The sequence below is a fragment of the Onychomys torridus genome, chromosome 7 (assembly GCF_903995425.1).
Source record: "Onychomys torridus chromosome 7, mOncTor1.1, whole genome shotgun sequence".
Taxonomy (NCBI): domain Eukaryota; kingdom Metazoa; phylum Chordata; class Mammalia; order Rodentia; family Cricetidae; genus Onychomys; species Onychomys torridus.
This window is the reverse complement of record NC_050449.1, coordinates 19,026,510-19,045,183: the sequence shown is the minus strand read 5'-3', so window position 1 is coordinate 19,045,183 and position 18,674 is coordinate 19,026,510. Positions and strand designations below refer to the sequence as shown.

At 40.9% G+C, this 18,674-nt stretch overlaps 1 protein-coding gene across 2 annotated transcripts in view; it reads right to left on the bottom strand.

Annotated features, from left to right (window-relative positions):
- Positions 1-18,674, bottom strand: part of Npsr1 (neuropeptide S receptor 1) — a 192,251-nt gene that overhangs the window by 160,471 nt on the left and 13,106 nt on the right. The gene's annotated exons all lie outside the window — the stretch shown is intronic.

Here is an 18,674-nt window from a genome sequence, read left to right as displayed (position 1 = left end):
CCCAGCTTCTCCATTTCCCTGACCCCACTGTGGCCTTCCCCACGTACCTGCTTCCCACTGTCCTGTCCATGTGTTCAACTGCTCGCCTGCCAATCGGCTCCCTAAACAGCTTTCTTTCCTCTCACAGGGACTCCTTTATGTTTTTCATAGCCAATGCCCACATTCAGACCTGCACATATAATCAGATCTTATTAAAGGCCATGCTTCCCAGCAGGGAGAAGAATCTATGATACGTGTCTTTTTGTGTCTGGCTCAGCTCACTTTATATAATTCTTTCCAGATTTATCTGTTGTCCTGAACTTTTCACAGTTTTATTTTATTTTAGCTTTTAAAAGCATACTTTATATATAGCAAGATGATTTATATATCATGTTATTGTTTTTCATTTCATTTATTTATCTAATAATTAAAACTTTATTGTAAAGAATTTGTAAATAAAAGACGTTACACGCTGAAATTAGGCAGATCCAAAGTCCACACATCTCTAGGAACTTCTATCTAGTTAGAGTGGCCATTTGGAAGCCATTTTTTTTTTTTGGTTACTTTATTATATTTTTTAAAAGAAGGATTCTCATTGTGTATCTCTGGCTGGCCTGGAATTCAATATGTAGATCTGCCTGCCTCCACCACTGGAGGATACAATTTTAAACAGAAGAAAATAGGAAACTGTTTCAGGTTACAAAGTCTCTCTCTCCAGAACAATTATTTTTAAAAATTACTTTTCCTAATGGTCAATACAAGAAATGTACTCAATGACTAGCCATGGATAGTTCCATTGCAGTGACTGGCCATGGAATTAAAAAGGAAGCCCAGATTTACATCCACCACATCAAAGGAATAACACATGCTGGATTCTTCAGGAGTGTGAAAATGGTTCTGCAAAACATGGAGAGTTGAATTCAAATAGTTACCACAGCTGGTGGATGCCATACAGAGTTAAAACTAGAAAAAAAAAAAACTATGTATTTTCTTTCATGGCTTATGTGCCTCTTTCTTGATTTCCTTTCTAGACTTTTAGACTTTACTCATTTTTTCTTTATAGCTAAATGCGGTTCTGGGCAAATATAACTTTGACTATAGTGTATATACCCTACCCTGCCTATGCTTTGGAAAATACTTTATAAACACATACATGAAATAACAAATGCATATATGTTGTATGTGTATTAGTTACTTACTATAGTCAACATATTGTACAACTTGCTTGTTTTGCTCAGCTGAAGTGGCTAAATGTGAGTGATACTTTCACACAAGAGAATAAAATATTTCACTTCAAAATGATTTGATGGGAAATTAAAGATGCTTCAGTGGGCGAAGGCATTTACTGCCGAGCCTGGGAACCTGACGTGGGTTTCTATGGCCTACATGGTGGAAGAAGAGAGCTGACTTCAACAATTGTTTGTGCTCTCCACACGTGCTGTGGCATATTTGTATACAAATATATACATGCAATACATAAATACATGCATACATTCTATACATACAAAGATGCGTGCATGCATTAATATAACAAAATAGATTAATGGAGGATGGGGAGAATGCTCAGTGGATTAAGTGCTTTTTGTGCCGATATGAGGACCTCAGTTATGACTCCTGGCACACAGGTGAAAGCTAGACATAATTGTGTGTGTCTGTAATCTTAGCTCTGAATAGGTAGAGAGATCCCTGGAGTTCACTGGTCAGCAAATGACAGTAACATCCTAAGTTTTTTTGAGACAAAGTTTCTTGCTAAACCTGTACATAATCATATGGTATAGGCTTACCCTATGGCTAAAGACACCACACTCTTGAGTCACAGAGTGTGGAGAAACTGAGTTGGTACTTACATGGATGCTTCACCCCTACTGACTAGATTTCAGAAGAGGGGAAAGAAAGATTGCAAGAGCCAGAGATGCTGGGTAACTTCCAGGGGATGGTGTTGCACATGTTCACTCATAGCAGTGACAGTCTATACAAAACCTTTGTAAATTCAAGCTAGACAAAATTCCAGCATGCAAAGGGCATGGGGGCATGAAGTCCCACTGCTCTTTGAGAAGCTATTGATATTTGATAGCTTGCAGGAGGCAGAAGGTCTGATTTCTTTAAAGATACAACTTCTATAGGTCATCCACTCATCAGGGCAGGCTCCATTCCTAAGATGTTGGACAACAAAACCAGGCTCATTGGGGCCAATCAAAAGAAATCTCAAGGTTGGGTTGGAAAGGAGTGGAGGGTAAAGGTTACAGGTGGGATTGGAGGAGGGAAGTAAATATGTTCAAAGTACATTTTATGAAATTCTCAATGAATTAATAACAATGTTTTTAAAATGTTATATGGAGAATGATGATGATGTCAACTTCTGGCATAGAGCACACACACACTTGTATACACACACACACACACACACACACACACACACAATCTAGTAAAAATAGGATGTTGAGAAGCTTGTAAGGCTGTGGGAATGGAGCACACTGAGAAATTAGTTGGGTGGAGTCAGACTGTCTCACTCACTTGCTCCTAAATATGACATAATGTGGTCCCTTTGGTTGCCATATTAAATCCTAAGCCTCCCTGCCAGGTTGCAGAGATGAAAGGAAGTTCTTAGGATATATCACAAGTCTTTATCCTTGTCAGAAGTCCAGGATAAATCTAGCACTTATGTGAATCCTAGAGTGTATCAGGCAATATTTCAGTTCTCTGTCCTAGATTTGCAGATAGAGGCCAGAGTTTCTGGATACACCAGGGCCTTGGGCAAGAAAGGGAAGTAGAGCAGACACTGGTAATGGAGGGACAAGGGAGACAGAACTGAGTTGGAGAATCATAGGGCTGATCTTCGTTATTTTGGCGGTTACAGGTTCCTTACCTCCAGTGTGCTTGTTATTTCTCACTTAGAGAATCAGTTCCTTGATAACTGTCAAGTCAGAGGCCTTGACTCTTGTCCTCTGCTCACCAGAAAGGTTATATGTCTGGGTGACCTACTACTTCAAAAGTAATCTTCCTATGAATGGCATCAAGAAAGTCCGAGGAGGTAACTTTATTAGCCTGGAAAAGATTGTTTTGGGGAACAATTTCCTCTAATGGGGAAATTCATTTTGTTAGAGAACTGCTGCTTTGAGCTAGACAAACAGCTCCCTGCCAGGGGCTAATACAGCCAGGGGTTCTTCCATGTGTCATACTGACACTTCCCACTCAGCAAACGATGTTCTGGTAGTGGGGCATGAACAATCGATTTGATCATAGAGAACTTATCTGTTAAACATTATAGATCAACTTGGAGTATGATGTAAAAGCTGTTGATTTTTCTTGGAAAGTGCATTTGTGGAGCTGACTGATACTGTTACAATAGAGGGCTAGGGAGGGGAACAAGTGTGTATGTCCTGAATATAGTCTTCGTGGCCTGTACTGTCAGGAAGGATGGTGAAAGAGGTACCTGTGGTTCAGGAAAGGGTGAAGGCGGCCTTGGGCAGGTGGTATGGTATGTAAAGTCAGTGGGGCCACAGAGTACTCTTGCTCAGCCCATGGAAGGAGCTGCAGGGGTTGATGGATTCATACAGTGCTGAGACACCAGTGTGGGCTGTCTTTCTATAAGGTATTTCTGTAGTTATCTCCCTGCCCCATATGTTCCAAACAGATTAGGCTGTCAGGGAAGTCCACAGTCCCCCATAAACAATTATTGTCTGTGAACTATGATCATGGCTACAAGGCATTGTGTGTGTTGGAGGCCTTTGAAAAGTATTTCTCAAAGTTTGGGTTATGACTTAGGTAACTTCATAGTACAGTTTGTTTAGGATGATCCTTGTATGGACATTTACCAAATAGTTATGTAAACTGACCTTTATGTCCTCAAAGTGTCATGGGTTGAACAGTAAATTATAAGCTAACCCCAGTCTGAGTGAGACACTGTGTGGGCTTCAAATGATATACTCCAGTGTTCATCAGCACTTACCAATTACTCTGTCTCAAGAGACTGTAGGGTTGGGCCATTTAATATCTGATAATGGGAGGCCCCTGGAGATCTCTCCATCACTGCACTCATTGAACATTGCAACACATTCATTTCAACCCTAGTGTAAAAAGGAGGTGGGTCACCAATAGCCACCTCCATTATCCCACCTAGAGACTCTAGATGTACTATTTCTTTGGGATGGTCACTATATGTGTCATGGATACCACTGAAAAATTCAAGAAAGGACACTCTTTATTGCCTGTAATGCTGTTCTTCACAAGGGCTTGCACACTTTCACTTTCTTGGTACTTACGTGAACTTGTTCCCCTACATTTGTTGACATACCATAAAAAGATTACCAGAGGTCAAGGCGAACTGCTGTTTACCATGTCTAAAGCTGAGAGGGAGGTAAGGCTACCTGCTTATCCCTGTGCTCACCATTACAGGGAGAGTACAACTTTGCATCAATCTGATAGGAATGAAGAGATGGGGGAAGGCTGGATTTCCCATTCCCACAAACAAGAAATAGATGTGTCTTTCACTCAGGTCTGGGAAAAAAGGGGCAGTGCAGACATTTAGTCTGTAAGAGATGGCAATGCCTCCAAGATAGGGTGTCAAGAAATGAAACTGGAAGTCAAGAGTTCAGGGTTGTGCAGATAGCCTACTTGAACTACCAATCCAAAGGCCTGGGTTGAAGCACTAACCAGCAATGATGCTGGCCTAAGAACTGTCATTCAAGGGTGTTGTGTTTGCTGTGGTGATCAGATTTGAAGAAGCTGGTGAGATCATCTTGAGAGAGCTCTCTTAATAATAAAAATTCCATCAATGCATGCTGTCAAAAAAGATATTGTCTTAGTTGCGTTTTTTTATTGCTGTCAAGAGATACCATGACCATGGCAACAATTACAAAGAAAACATTTAATTGGGGTGGCTCACTTACAGGTTCAGAGGTTCAGTTCACCATCATCATGAGGAGGAGCATGGTGGTGTGCACGCAAATATGGTGCTGGAGTAGTAGCTGAGAGTCCTTCATCTTGCAGGCAACAGGAATGAGACTGAGACACTGGGCGAAGCTTAAGCAAAAGACCTCAAAGCCCGCCTCCACAGTGACACACTTCCTCCAACAAGGCCATACCCTCCTAATTGTGCCACTCCCTCTGAAATTATGGGAGCCAATACATTCAAATTAGCACAGATATGCCAACACAAAGAAGACAGTGAAATCACCCATGTACAACTGAGGTATCAGAATGAATGTCTTAGCAGCCACATAACTGTGGCATTTTTCTTACATCACAGTATGTTGAACTAGGGACTTCCTGACACTTGATATATATCCCCTTATTTGCTCTTCCTAGCCCCTAATAAGGGAGCCTTGTTCTCAGGTTTAGGTGTGAGATTATCGCAAAGTAAACCTATTTTCAAATGAAATCTGACCTAAGTTACTTTCCTTGCTCTGCCGTTTGGACTGTAATAGCAGGAAACACTTCCTCTGATCTTTTTAATAGCTACCTGCCTTCTAATATTAAGACACACTGAAAAACTATTACAGTGACTCTTTATTGGGCTTAATGGAATTTTAGCTGTTGTTTTAATCATAGGCCTACCTACAAAAGATCTACAAACACCTACTACCTCCATACATGCATCTAATGCCAACAACACCATCCCTAGATGTGAGAGAGTGAATCAAAGCAGTAGTAGATATCCAGTGATATTGCAGAATTGCTAATTAACCCAGGAATCCATTCTTCCCATTGCTGAAGGATGGTAATGAGTATTTTCAGTGTCCCCACAAAGACAGGAACTACCTTTTATCAATGTGTTCCAGTTTTGTGAGTGACAAATACTTAGAGTTTTTGGCCTACCTGTCTGCATTCTCCTTCCTTCCAGCACTGGGGTTTCAGATACAGGGTTTCATGTGGGTGCTGGAGATCCCAACTCAGGTGTTCATGCTTGTAAAGCAAGCACTTTACCAACTAAGCTAGGTCTCCAGGCAAACCTTGTGTATTCTTTGTACTTCATGTTTTTGCCTGTTTTGATTGCTATAGCAAAGTACCTTATCCTGGGTAGTGGATAAAGTGATTCATTTACCCAAAGCTTTGGTGATTCGGGAGCACGATATATGATCTGCATCTTCTTGACTCTGGTGAGGGCTCCTGGCTACATTACAAGTTGGCAGACACTATTGTGGTGGGAACATTGATAAGGGGAGAGATCGTATGGTAAGACAATAAGCAAGCATGATTTATGAGCCAGGCTATGGGACCTATTCTCTCCAACAATTCCTTCCAGTTAACACTATAATTAAGCTATTGTCACTTAACTGCCTGCCACAAGGTCCTACTTCATTAAGGTTCAGCCACTACAACATCACCACTCTGGAGACCAAGTTTACATATTAACCTTTGGGGAACACATTCATGACATGTCTCAATTGTAGACTCTTGCCTATTTGCTTCATAATAACGGTCAAAAATGTTGTTGAGTGGTTGTAGGGTTTTATTGTATTGCTCTATGACTCTATTTCAATTTATTCATAATTCTCTTATTTTTGTGTGTGACTATTGGTAGTCACATATGTACAGTTCTCTCTCTCCTCTCTCTCTCTCTCTCTCTCTCTCTCTCTCTCTCTCTCTCTCTCTCTCTCTATGTGTGTATACACTTGTGTGTATGTGTGGAAGCCCAAGGCTGATGTTGGATGTATTCTTTGATTAGTCTCCTTTTATTTTTTTAAACTGAGGCAGAGTCTCCTACTGAACCTGGAGCTCTCTCAGCTTGTCTTCTGTCTCCACCTCTGAAGTGCTGGGAGTACATGTGGCTGCTAAATCTATCCTGGTTTTTACATGATATCTGATGCTTGCTATCAAGGGCTTTAGCAAGAGTCACCTCCCCAGGCCTCCAGTTATCTGTTCCATGCACTTAAGTAGACACATGGCTTGCAGCTGTTAGAGACAGTGCTGTCCTGGGTATCTCTTGCTCGTGTTTATGGGTATGGAGATGGTGGGGCAGAAGAAACACATCAACCCTTGACTAGATGATGCCAAAGCATGACATCAGTCTTCTGAAACATTTTTATCACTTGCTGTATTTAAATTTTTCTTTTGGAAGTGGTATCTTTTATTTAATTTTTTCCCAATTGACAAAGGTGATTTATATGACAGCAACCCACTTTATATATATTTCTTTGAAGTTACTCAACTTGCAAATTATTTACTTTTCATTCCCTCCCAAGCCCCTGAGTTATGCTGAAATAATTTATGAACAACACTCCTCAGCTTCTTAATAAATTTTAACATACCTTCTGAGCAATCATTTTTGGCAGGTGTATTAAACTGCCATAAACCAAGAATTATTTAGCTATTAATTATGCTTTTTCAAGACCATGCCTCTGTTAATTTCTGGCTACAGCATTGTCAGCTTTACTTAGGAAGTTTAAGGCAGGATCTGACCCCTCTGTGTTAGAGGGTTCTCTGTACCTGCACAGCAGCTGATGCTGGGCCAAGGGGCAGCAATGTGTTCTGTTTATACCCTGCAGAGGTGCATTACAAACACCAATGTGCAGAACACCCTTGCTTCTTGTGTTTTCTTTGTCTTTGCAGCTGCTCATTTTTATAGTTAGACGTTTGGTGTTTTATTCTTTCCTTCAATGTTTCTGAAACTTAGACACCAAGTTATTGGATTTGGTCTTCTTTCACTGTGAATTTTCTTGACATTTTTTTTTTATATATATTAAAAGATACAACTTTAAGAGTCAGGTAAATCGACTTTTATTATGGTTTCCTGCCAATTTTCCTCTGACCTCTGCCATGGCTAGGTGATTGTGTGGATCTCCTAGATTTTCTGCATCTCTCTTCTGCCTGTATCCATCATATTTAGCTTTCCGTCCTTTGCTGTGACTTTTATAAGAATTTATTAAGTCCTCTTCTATCTTACCTATTGAGTTATCTTTTCGCTGTAGATTTTTGAAGTAATGGTATTTTCATGTTAAAACAATATTTTTTTGAACTCATCCATGCCCTCTTTTTAATGCAGTGTCCATTCAAGTCTGCTGAGAATATAGATGAGTTTCTAAGACTTTCCCATTTCTTTCAGGAAATCAGTTTTATAGAGTGAAGCATTTTGATACCTCAAGCAATTTCCTTTCATAAAAATTATTTGATTCTGTATACACCCAGCATTTTTTTCTCAAACTGTATGGAGAGCTAGAGGAGTGACTTTTTTCCACTGCCTAGAAGGTCTTTGATCTCTATTGATCTATCTCTTCCAACCTCAGGTGAATAAGGAAGGGAAAGTTAGATTGCTTATGATGTTTCCTCTCCATCAGGGAAGGTGTTAACTTCATCTTCCTCATCCTCTTCTCCTGGTTTTTTTTTTTTTTTTCATTTGTTTGGAGTGCATTTAGGGCCTTGATCATGCCAGTAAGCATTCTAGTGCTGAGCACATTCACAGTCCTCATTTTTCCTCTTAATTTTGAGATAGAGAATCACTGAGTTGTCCAGGCTGGATACAGATTGGTTTTGAACTTGCCAACCTCCTTTCTAGTTTCCCAAATAGCTGAGATTAGAAGCTAGTGCCCTCTAACCTGCTTCCTAGTTTTTCTTTTTGATACAGGAAGCTTTTCGATTATATTTACACTCTAATGGTCTTTCCCAGGCGAGTCAAAAGAGAAGGATAACTGAAGGAGAGAACTTGTGTTCTCGGTGCTGAAACCCAATGTTATCTTGTCAGATTAAATCTCTTTCATGTTCTTCTTCCCTCACATACAGCCTGTGCTGAGGGCACTCAGATCTGAGTTCCAGGAAAGTCAACAGTGACAGGTAAAATGGTCCACTGTTTGCATGGTGAGTGTGCAAGTACAGTGGAGACACCCAAAGACACACTTGTAGTAGTTAATTTCCTGTCTATTGGGACTGTAGTGGGGGTCAGCTTTTTGTATATACTAGCAGCACTTTGCAGACTCATGAATCTTAGCTCCGAATAGGCTTGGGGCTCAGATCTGCTCCACTGGGTGCCCCCAGTGACTAAAGGTATAATCAATGACTAGTTTGCCATGTCAGTGAAAAGCAAGCCAGTCTTCAGGAGTGCTGGGAAGTCAGTGTAACCTTGGGCTAAACTTGCTTTAGAGCTGGAGATTGGATTTGCAGGTGTAAACACCACTGTCAATAGATCAAGTTTTCTTTTCCTCTGGGTTCAATGGGCAGATCCTGTACAAATAGTCTGTACAGGTCCTCCCCATCTGAGGATTTAGATGTTGTCTTCAGAAAACTTCCAGGTGGAAGAAGTCCAGTACTACAGATTTCTTGGCTTGCCCTAAGAGTTTATTTTATTTATTTGTTTATTTATGAGTTCATACAACATCTCTTAATTGCCCATTGTGTATCAGATTAAATAACCTAAAGTATTGGTGCTTCAAGGGATAATAAAGCTTGAGGCAGTTGTAGCCAGTCATGTTTAACCCTTCCTCATCAAATACAAGTATGAACACACTTAGCTGCTGGCGAATTTTTCATGATATTTACACACACACACACACACACACACACACACACACACACACATACACACCAGGGGAAGATGAGGATTTGGAGAGTTATGGTATCAGAAATTGAGGAAATAGGGTCACCAGAGTAGCACCTCCCACACAGGTAAGTCTAATGGTAGAGCCTGACGGAATCCATGCACAAGTGAGGCATATTGTAGACAAGAACCTCTCTGACTTTAGTTTTCTTATTACCAGAATAATGACAAAAATAAAATCCATCTGAGACTAACTTGGTGGTTGACTGAGATTATGATGGTGGAGAGGTTTAGCTTAATGCTGGATTCACAGTGTCATAAGATGGGTCACTACCTTTGCACACGCTGTTCAAATTCTTCCTGTTATCTTTATCAATCTGTTGTCCCGCCATCTAAGTTTAGCAGTATCTCTGCATGTGATCCTACCTCCTCCCCATCCTGATGGCACCCAATACCAGTTATTCTTGACCTTCACAGAATATAGTCAAGGACTAAATGCCCCCTAGTGGTTATATGGAGCAAATTTCCAGTCAGATGCATAGCAACTGGGTTGAAAACAAAACTTGAATTTGTCATTTATTTTCTTTTTAAATATATTTTTGCATTGACTTATATATTACCTATTTATGTATCTATGTGAGTGTGTGTGTGTGTGTGTGTGTGTGTTCACTATCTCACTTCAGGATGTACATGCTGAGGAAAGAGAACAACCAAGGAAGTCACTTCTCTTCTACCATATGAGTTCCACAATGGGACAAGGTACTATTTCCTACAGCTGCTCATCTATGGCCTGAAGGGAGAATTTTTGATGCCTAAAGCCAGAGTGCTCTCAGTGTCTTGATTGCTGACTTACAACCAATTGGCCTTGAAACTCAAGACAATTGGCTGATGTGGCAATGTCAGCAGATTGGGTGGGAGCTCAGGGTACTGCAGCTCAGTTTTGAAGAGGTGAATCTCAAGGTCCCATGATGGATGTCATGTCGGTCAGAGCTGACACAGGACTGACACATGGTTTATGTGTGGGTGGTCGGGAGTAGGATAGCTTCAAAAGGATTCTCATAAATGTGATGCTAAGTCTGAATCTCCTTGATGAGGTTGGCATCTGCATGGCTGTGGTGACTAGTTTGAGGTCAATCTGACAGATGCTGGAGTAATTTGGTAAAAGAGAGCCTCAGTTGAGAGATTTCCCCCACCAGATTGGCTGGAAGATGGTTTCTTGATTGATGTTTGATGTGTGAGGGCCCAGCTCATCATGGACTGTGCTACTTTCTGGCCTGGTAAGTCTAAGTCCTTGTGGCCCTAGGCATGCTGAGCAAACCACAGGAAGCAAGCCAGCAAGCAGCAGTCCTCCATGGCCTACCCATCAGTTCCTGTCTCCAGGTTCCTGCCCTTCTGGAGTTCCTGCCCTGGCTTCCCTCACTGATGGACTGTTATCTGGAAGTGTAAGGTAAATCATCAACTCTTCCCTCCCCAAGTTGCTTTTTCGGTCATGATCTTTTATCATAGCAATAGAAACCCAAGACAATAGCCCACAGAAAATGTTAATAAACATGTTAAATAAATAAATAGTAGATGACAAATGCAGAGAGGTTCATTTGCAATGGAAAGTATCTCAGGAAAGCTAAAACATTTAGTCACTCTGCTTGACTCTATGTGTCAGGATTGTCTGGACTGGAAGTCATAATTTATTCATATGTAATTGGTATTCTCTTTTCCACAGAAGGCCTAGAAAGTGGAAAACAAAAGCTTAAAATTTATTTATTTACCAGTTGGAAGGTGAACAGCTTCTCTGGCTTGTCATATACGGTATGTAGCAATGTGTTTTCTGTCATCAGATGCCATGCTCTGAACATCCCTGGGGAAGCCTTCCATGTTGCTGACTTACCCATCAGAACTTGGTCAGTGATGTCTTCATGCTCAGTCTTGCAAGTAAGGAAAAGCAGCCGAGACAAGTGGGTCTCTTGGTTTATAAATGCTGCAGCTTGGGTCCTCACTGTAGCTTTACTCATGGAAACTTTCATGCTATGCATGCCCATTTTGTGGATTTCTGTCATATCTTGGGTAGAGATTGACATAAAGTGATGCCGTTGCCTCATCACCTTACTTTACACCTTCATATTGAAAATCATCTTCATCTTCATTCTGATTCAAACCTTGACTCTGGAGCTGGGTTACAGTAAGACTTAGGTCAATGCTGATTACATAGTTTGGATGCTGGAGCAATGTATGGCTTCCATATGACAGTAATCACAAATGTGACAGAAAAATTCAGCTACATCATCTGCTCTGAGTAAAGGTTAGAGAACTGTCATGGTTTCTCTTATGGATGTGGTTATTTGTATGATGTTGAAGACTGGTATTTCAAAAACAGGAAGGAGTAAAAGATCTGTTACTTTCCAAGTCAGGAAATGAAATTGCAGAGAAAGGTTCAATGATAAATTCATAAAACCTCAGTTCTCAGCATGCAGCAAGGATTTTCCTGCTACTGAGACCTGTCTGACTTTTATTGTTCATACCAATCAAGTACTGAGCCCTGAGTAAAACCCTCTTGGATTGTTTAGGTTAACTGGAATACCAAAAGAAGAAATATGAATTCTTAATTCCATTGGAACAGAGACAATCATATGTCCAAATGGACATTTCAGTGATACAAACAAAGACAAACTGCAAATCTTTGATCCCTGAAGATGCTTAATTAGACATGGATGGTTTGCCACTCTGCTAAGCTTTGGGGACTTCTGGGCAGTTACTGAACAGTTAGGAATCTTGGACTCACAACTTTGCCTTATCCTCTCTCATCCCATATTGCTTCAGAAGCTCTGCTAAGTAGCCAGTAGTCATCTGACGAACTTGGAGGCTCAGTGGTAGGAATGCCACCTCAGAGGACCACCTTCATTCTTCTGTAAAGCCATCTTCTGATGATGCAGTTTCGAAAAGCCTGTCTTATTGTTTGTTTGTTTTGGATAGCTGACTTCCCTCTTCCCTCTCACAACCCATCTGGGATACCTTTGCATTACAATTGGAACATTGTCATCCCAGCTAGTCTTCTGTATTCACCTTTTCCAGCTCTTGCACCTAAAGCAAGAGGAGGGTTTCTACATTGTGTTATCTGTGTCATCTTCATACTCATACACTGTGAGAAAAAATACTATAAAGCGATGCATAAATGGGCACTTAATTCAACTCTTATTCTATTGAAGGCTTTTCATAATTCTTTCACAGACATCCATAACAGAAATGGAGACAGCACTTCTGAAATATTTGGGCCTGTCTGGGGACTGGCAAAGCAAATTGGTCGACCTTCTGCATGAAGATTGGAGGGCTGGGCCTCCACAGTAGAGCAGAGCTGTGGATCAGGCTATCTAGAGTAGTTGTGGACTAAGAGTCATTCTATGAACTTCTGAGGATTGAACCAAGGGAGGTATTTACCTTGAGATGAGACTTGGCTGGTACACTATTGTGTAGAAATGATGCTATGAGCAAAAAAGGAAAGCTGTCTCAGAAGCGGTGTCGCTGTAGGAATAATTCAATTGGCTTACAGCTTTGGGGATGATTATAGGGGAGTCTAAACCAGAGTTTTCAGTCAAATGGTGGGGCAGAGATTACAAACTAATGTTTTTGGGGAAATGTCTATGAACAAACTGTTACAGCATCCCAAATAAGGGACTTGAAGTGAGGTATTCATGGTTGGTCAGAACCTACATTCTAAAAATACAAACTCATCAGGTGAGCCAAGTTTGAAACCCTGGAATATAGTCAAGCAAAGAATTCACAGACAGAGTGAGCAAAGTGAACTTTGGTAGGAGCCTTGGCTGTCCAGACACACGACGGGAGGGCACTGAGCAAAGGAAGACTGATAACGAGGACCGGAGTTGAACCCTGAAAGCCAAGTCTCAGAATGGGATGTCTGCACTAGGGCTTATCCTAAGTTAGAACTGCTTCTCAGAGAAAAGACTGTCCTTCTGCTGGATCTTCTTCAGTGACAACACCATCTTCACAGGTGGCAGAATTAAACACGTGCTTCTTCCCACAGGGACTAGGCAGGAAAGCTATTCAACCTACTCCAGATAACCATTTACAATGTGTTTCTTAGTTTAGTCTCTAGGACATGTTCACTGACTGGAGGTACGTTTCTAGTCTGTGCAGGAGCAATTAGTCAGCTGGTCTGCAGTATGTAATCAGCAGTACTGGGAGCCACAGACCAGGCTTTAGTGGCTGTATTAATTTCTCATTCCCTTATTGTTCTCATGTCAGTAAGGAGTTGGAGCATGGAGTTATGCTCCACGAGATTCATATACTATGAGATTCAGTGTTTCTGGTTGCCAGGAAACTCTAGATTCACCAGCAACAGAAGTACCAACATTCCTCAACACCTCAACAGCGGCCTCTGTGACTCTTTCTTAGCACACAAGAGGATGTCCTTATTAACCACAAATGAGGTGGATTGGAAGCTTTGAAACAATTAAATTCTGAGCTTCCATTTGAATTCCCACAAAGCACCAAGCCACAGCTGTTAGAAGTCATCTGAAAACCTATTGTGCCTTGAGTCTATGGAGTAATTAATATTTGCTGAATAAACAAACGAAGTGTCTGCTCTGTACCAAGAACTGGGATTAACATTTAAATTGCTATTTAAGCTCTAGACTCTTGAGATAATAAAAAACTAACATTTGGATAAATCAGATCCAAATCTCTACAATCTAGTAGAAGCCAAATTACTCTGTCCTTCACAGCCCACATGGAATTGGTTTTAGCCTTTTGCCTGCCACATTCCACCTGTACTCAAATCTGTTCTAAAATGGTGTAATCTTAGCACATAACCCTTGCCCATCCCCCACGTGTCTTAACTCATCCCTGGATTACTTATGCAGGTCAATGCAAATTCTGTATAAATGACTGTTACACTGTATTTCTTAGAGAAAAACGACAAGAAACAGGCCTGTGTGTGTTCAGAACAGACATTTTTGTTATTAAGTTTTGGTGTTTGGGTGTGGATGAAGAATCCACAGATATGGAAGGCCAACTGTAATTGCTGTAAAAACAAATTGAAAAGATAGCATTCTTCCCGAGGAAGCATGTAATTGGTAAAATCTAGGGTAGTAGAAACTTGTTTTCGGGTCTGGAAGGTGGTGTCTGAGGGATTCTCGTGGACAGGCCATCCCACCTCAGACTCTAATATTTCCAGCTCATTCAGAAGGCTCAAAATCAAAACAGTTGAAACAAACAAACCACATAGTGGGGACTGCTGACAAGTGAGAGGCCAGAGGCAGATGCCAGGACCAGAATGTGAGGCTGAGAGTCCTGACAGATGAGAAGAGGCACAGGGCAGAGGCAAGGCTATACAGGGGGATGCAGGGGTACCATCCCACATCACAAAGACTGGAAGCTCCATTCTTCATGCAGCTGGGTTGCATGACTGTCTATCAACTTGTGATGGGCCAGTGAGTTAGTGTTCAACCTATTCACACAGGTTTCCATTTTCTCTCACTGCCCTAGCTGAATTCCTGGGTCCCTCATGCACAATCCGAGTCTTACACAGTTGTATTGCCAAGGGTCAGACACATCTCATTCACCCTCCAGTTGGATGTATTGCATCTTTCTGAGATCTACAGATTCAGCTGCCAGGGTCCAACTGCCACTCTCACCCATGTCTTAGATTTTGATGGAACCTTGGTTACTCCAGTAGAAGCCAGTGCTTTGGACTAGGTTATTCCTGTAGCCTGATGCCTAACACTATCTAATCCATCTCCCTTTTCTTCACCACTATACATGGAAGTCCAGCACAAGGAGTGGCTCATCCACGAACAATGATGATGGAAGACAGCAGAATGTTGGAGAGCCAGCGTTTTTGAGAAAGCAGCTGTTGAAAGGACTAGGTACTTCGCAGCATTGGTAGCCTGATAACTACCAAGAACTCAACTTGGAACTGGAATACGAGAAATTAAAAAGGTATTAATATAATAAGTTGGGGAAAGAAACAAAGTGGAAAAATTAGTGTGGCTCATTGAAATATTCCTGCTCAATTCTGGCACACCAGAAACTACACAGCACAGCACAGCAGTCCTACAGCTTAGCTGCATGAAGAATGGAGCACCGTCCAGTCTTTGTGATTCTGGATGGTATCCCTGCATCCTCCCACATATCCTTGCCCCTGCCATAATTATGGCTTAATAATTTTAAGATAGTGTCCAACTCCTACCACACAGTGTTTGTAAGGAGGTGCTGAGAACACCCCAAACCTGTCTCTGTGTGGTCATGGGGGCTGTTATCTGAACATCCCGTGTGATGGCTAATCTCCTAGTCTTGCTTGTCAATTTAAACACAAGCTGCTGGGCACTCCTGTGAGGAATTTTCTTGACCAGACTATTTGAAGCAAGAAGACCACTCTAAATTTAGACAGCACCTTCTGGTGGCAGCCCACATCAAAGGATATGCACAAAAGAAACTTGGTATTTTGCCTGCTTGCCACTACTCTCAATGCCAAGTTCATTTATTCTGTTGCTGCTCATGATATTAAGCCTAAATCCAGCAACTCTCTAGGAATTCTCCAGGCCTCCAGACCAGAATGGAAGTATAGGAACATCAGCTTTTTGGACTAAATAACTACTTGGTCTCTCCAGTATGAGGCAGCCATGTTGGATTACTGGACTACTCATATCAAAGCCAATCTAATAAATCATACATACACTTGCTTGTGTGTGTCTGTGTGTGCGTCTCAATGTGTATGTGTGTGTGTGTGTGTGTGTGTTTCTCTCAGTTCTTTTCCTATGGAGAACCCTGACTAACACCCAATTTGACTGACTTTATTATCACAAAGGTGCCTGTATTCAGAGGACTTTTCGAACCTTTCTTGAGATAAGAGGATGCTGGGAACATTAGCTGTTAACTACATAGTAATTTTCCTTACTCTTGTCAGCTTGTTTTTCTCCATGTTTATTACTGAATTTTTATTACTTAGGCTACTAGTAACATTTTTCCTACATTCTTTTAACTTTACATTTAATGTGTTTGTTCATGTTTCTATTAAAAAACATGTTCTCCTCCAAGAACTTTATTTATTAAAGACCTTCAACATGTTGTATTTGTCACAGAACTATCATATATACCATGAATCATAAGATTCCATGTGTATTTTTAATGTTAATTTTCTGTTTTTTATTTCCTTCAAAAATTTTATAGACCTGGGAAGTCTTCATTTATGCCCAATATTTATTCTATCAACTTTGTAAAAATTCAGCTCTATCATTTTACTTTTTCTTAGAAATTCCTTGGGTGTAAGATCCATCACATGCCTGCCCACTCCCCTTTATTTTTATTGGCCAAATATTCCTTCCTTCCTCTATTTTGGCAATATTGTATTAGTAAGTTCACATATGCCCCACTGTTTCCTTTTCAGGACAAACCATTTTTCACTATGGATCACAGGCCTGTTGCACTGACTCTGTACTGCTAAGTGTGGAATGGTGTTCCTTGGTCACTGGTAGGGGAGTTCCTGTCTCCTTTTGTCAGTCTCTGAACTGACAAAGTTCAGTTCCTGCCTTCTCCTCGAGGGTTCCCTGTCCCATAGGTCCCTCTATGTATGTAGTCCACCAACCTTAGGGAACTCTGAGCCTCTTGAGCCAGGGGGGAAAGCTTTGAAAGAGCTTGAGGGCAGGATGATTCCTAGAAATATGTCATGCTTATTTATTTTTAATAACATTTTAATTCTTTTGTTTCTATAAATCAGTTTCTCTCTCCCTCCAATCTTCTCCCCTTTAGCTTTCCTTGTTTTCCTTCTTCTCCTTCTCCTCTCCTGATCTAGGGTTTTGAAGTCTGTGTTGGGTGGAACATCCATTACAATAATCAGAGGTCTTATCACTTTGTTAGATCATGGGGCTGACATAAAAAAAAAAAAAAAAAAAGAAACAGACATAAGAATGTGACAGTATGGCCTTGTAGGTTAACTCAACCTAATCTAACTTAAACACAATCAATGAAGAAACAAATCAAATGATCAATGGAAGCAACAAAATGCTTGGCAGAATTAGCATTCTAGAAATTATTTTTAAGTTTTATTATGGGCTAATAGTTTCTGTGTTCTCGAATTTCCTTTGAATGTTTACTCGATTTAAGCAAAAACTCCTCAAAAGATACTAAATGTGTTGGAAAAGGAATCAAATTTATTCTTGGCCAAATAGCATCTTCTTCTATATGGACTGCTTGTCTTGCCAAAGGTTGGAGTCTACAGTAGCAGAAGATCAGAGGGAAGCCGTATTTAAGCACACACAATATTCCATTCAATTATTTATTAACTTGTAGATTAGGTGAACAATACTCTTGAGAAAAAACATTGGTTCAATATCTGTATGTGGATGGAATTTACAGTATTAATGCAGACCTTTTATGTGTTTTAGAGGCTTGGGTGACTCAAGTACCAGTTTAACAGAAGAGTTCTAGCTTCTCTTAAACACTTCTAGAATCTCCTAATTAGCTTGCTGGTTAGGGATGATGTTGAACTTCTAATCCTCCTGTCTCCATCTTCCAAGTGATAGAATTACAGGTGTGCACCAATGCACCCAGTTTACACAGTGTTGGGGGGTCTAACCAGGGCTTTTCACGTGCTAGTAAAGCACTCTAATGACTGAATTACAGCCCAGCCTCAATCTTTAAAATAGACTGTCTGTGACTAGTGTCCAGGAAGCTCATGCTGTGAGGGTCTTGTCTTCAGTGACCCAAGGCTTCTTTTGAAATGAAATTCATTCTGGAAGTTTAGAAAACAAGTTGTAGGCGAAGACCCTGCAGGTACAGAATTAGTTTGTTCAAAAAGGTTTCGATGCTAGAACTCGATGATTTAGGAAAAGGTTTAAATGATGTGAAATGAGATTAAAGTAAAGGTGGTGGGGATTAGCCAAGCATGTAAGGTGTAAGCCGGATGTCCTGAGGAGGGTGGGAAAGCCACCTGGGACAGTCAAAGGAGTGGTTTGAGGGGAAAGGAGGACTTTCCTGACTTCCTGGGATTCTGTAAAGGGTCCACTCAATTCTTACTCCTCCCCTGCCATCTATTCCTCCATAGAGGGGAAGTTTCTACACTCCCAAAGACAGAATTAAAGAGGGAAAGCATCCCATGAAATCTCTGTTTGCATTTGTGGTTGGCAAATAAGTGGTCTTAGTGGGTGAAAAGTCTGAGAGGTCCCAGAACCTGAAAAGCAGAGAGCCCAGATGAATATGTGGGGAATCTGAAGGAGCA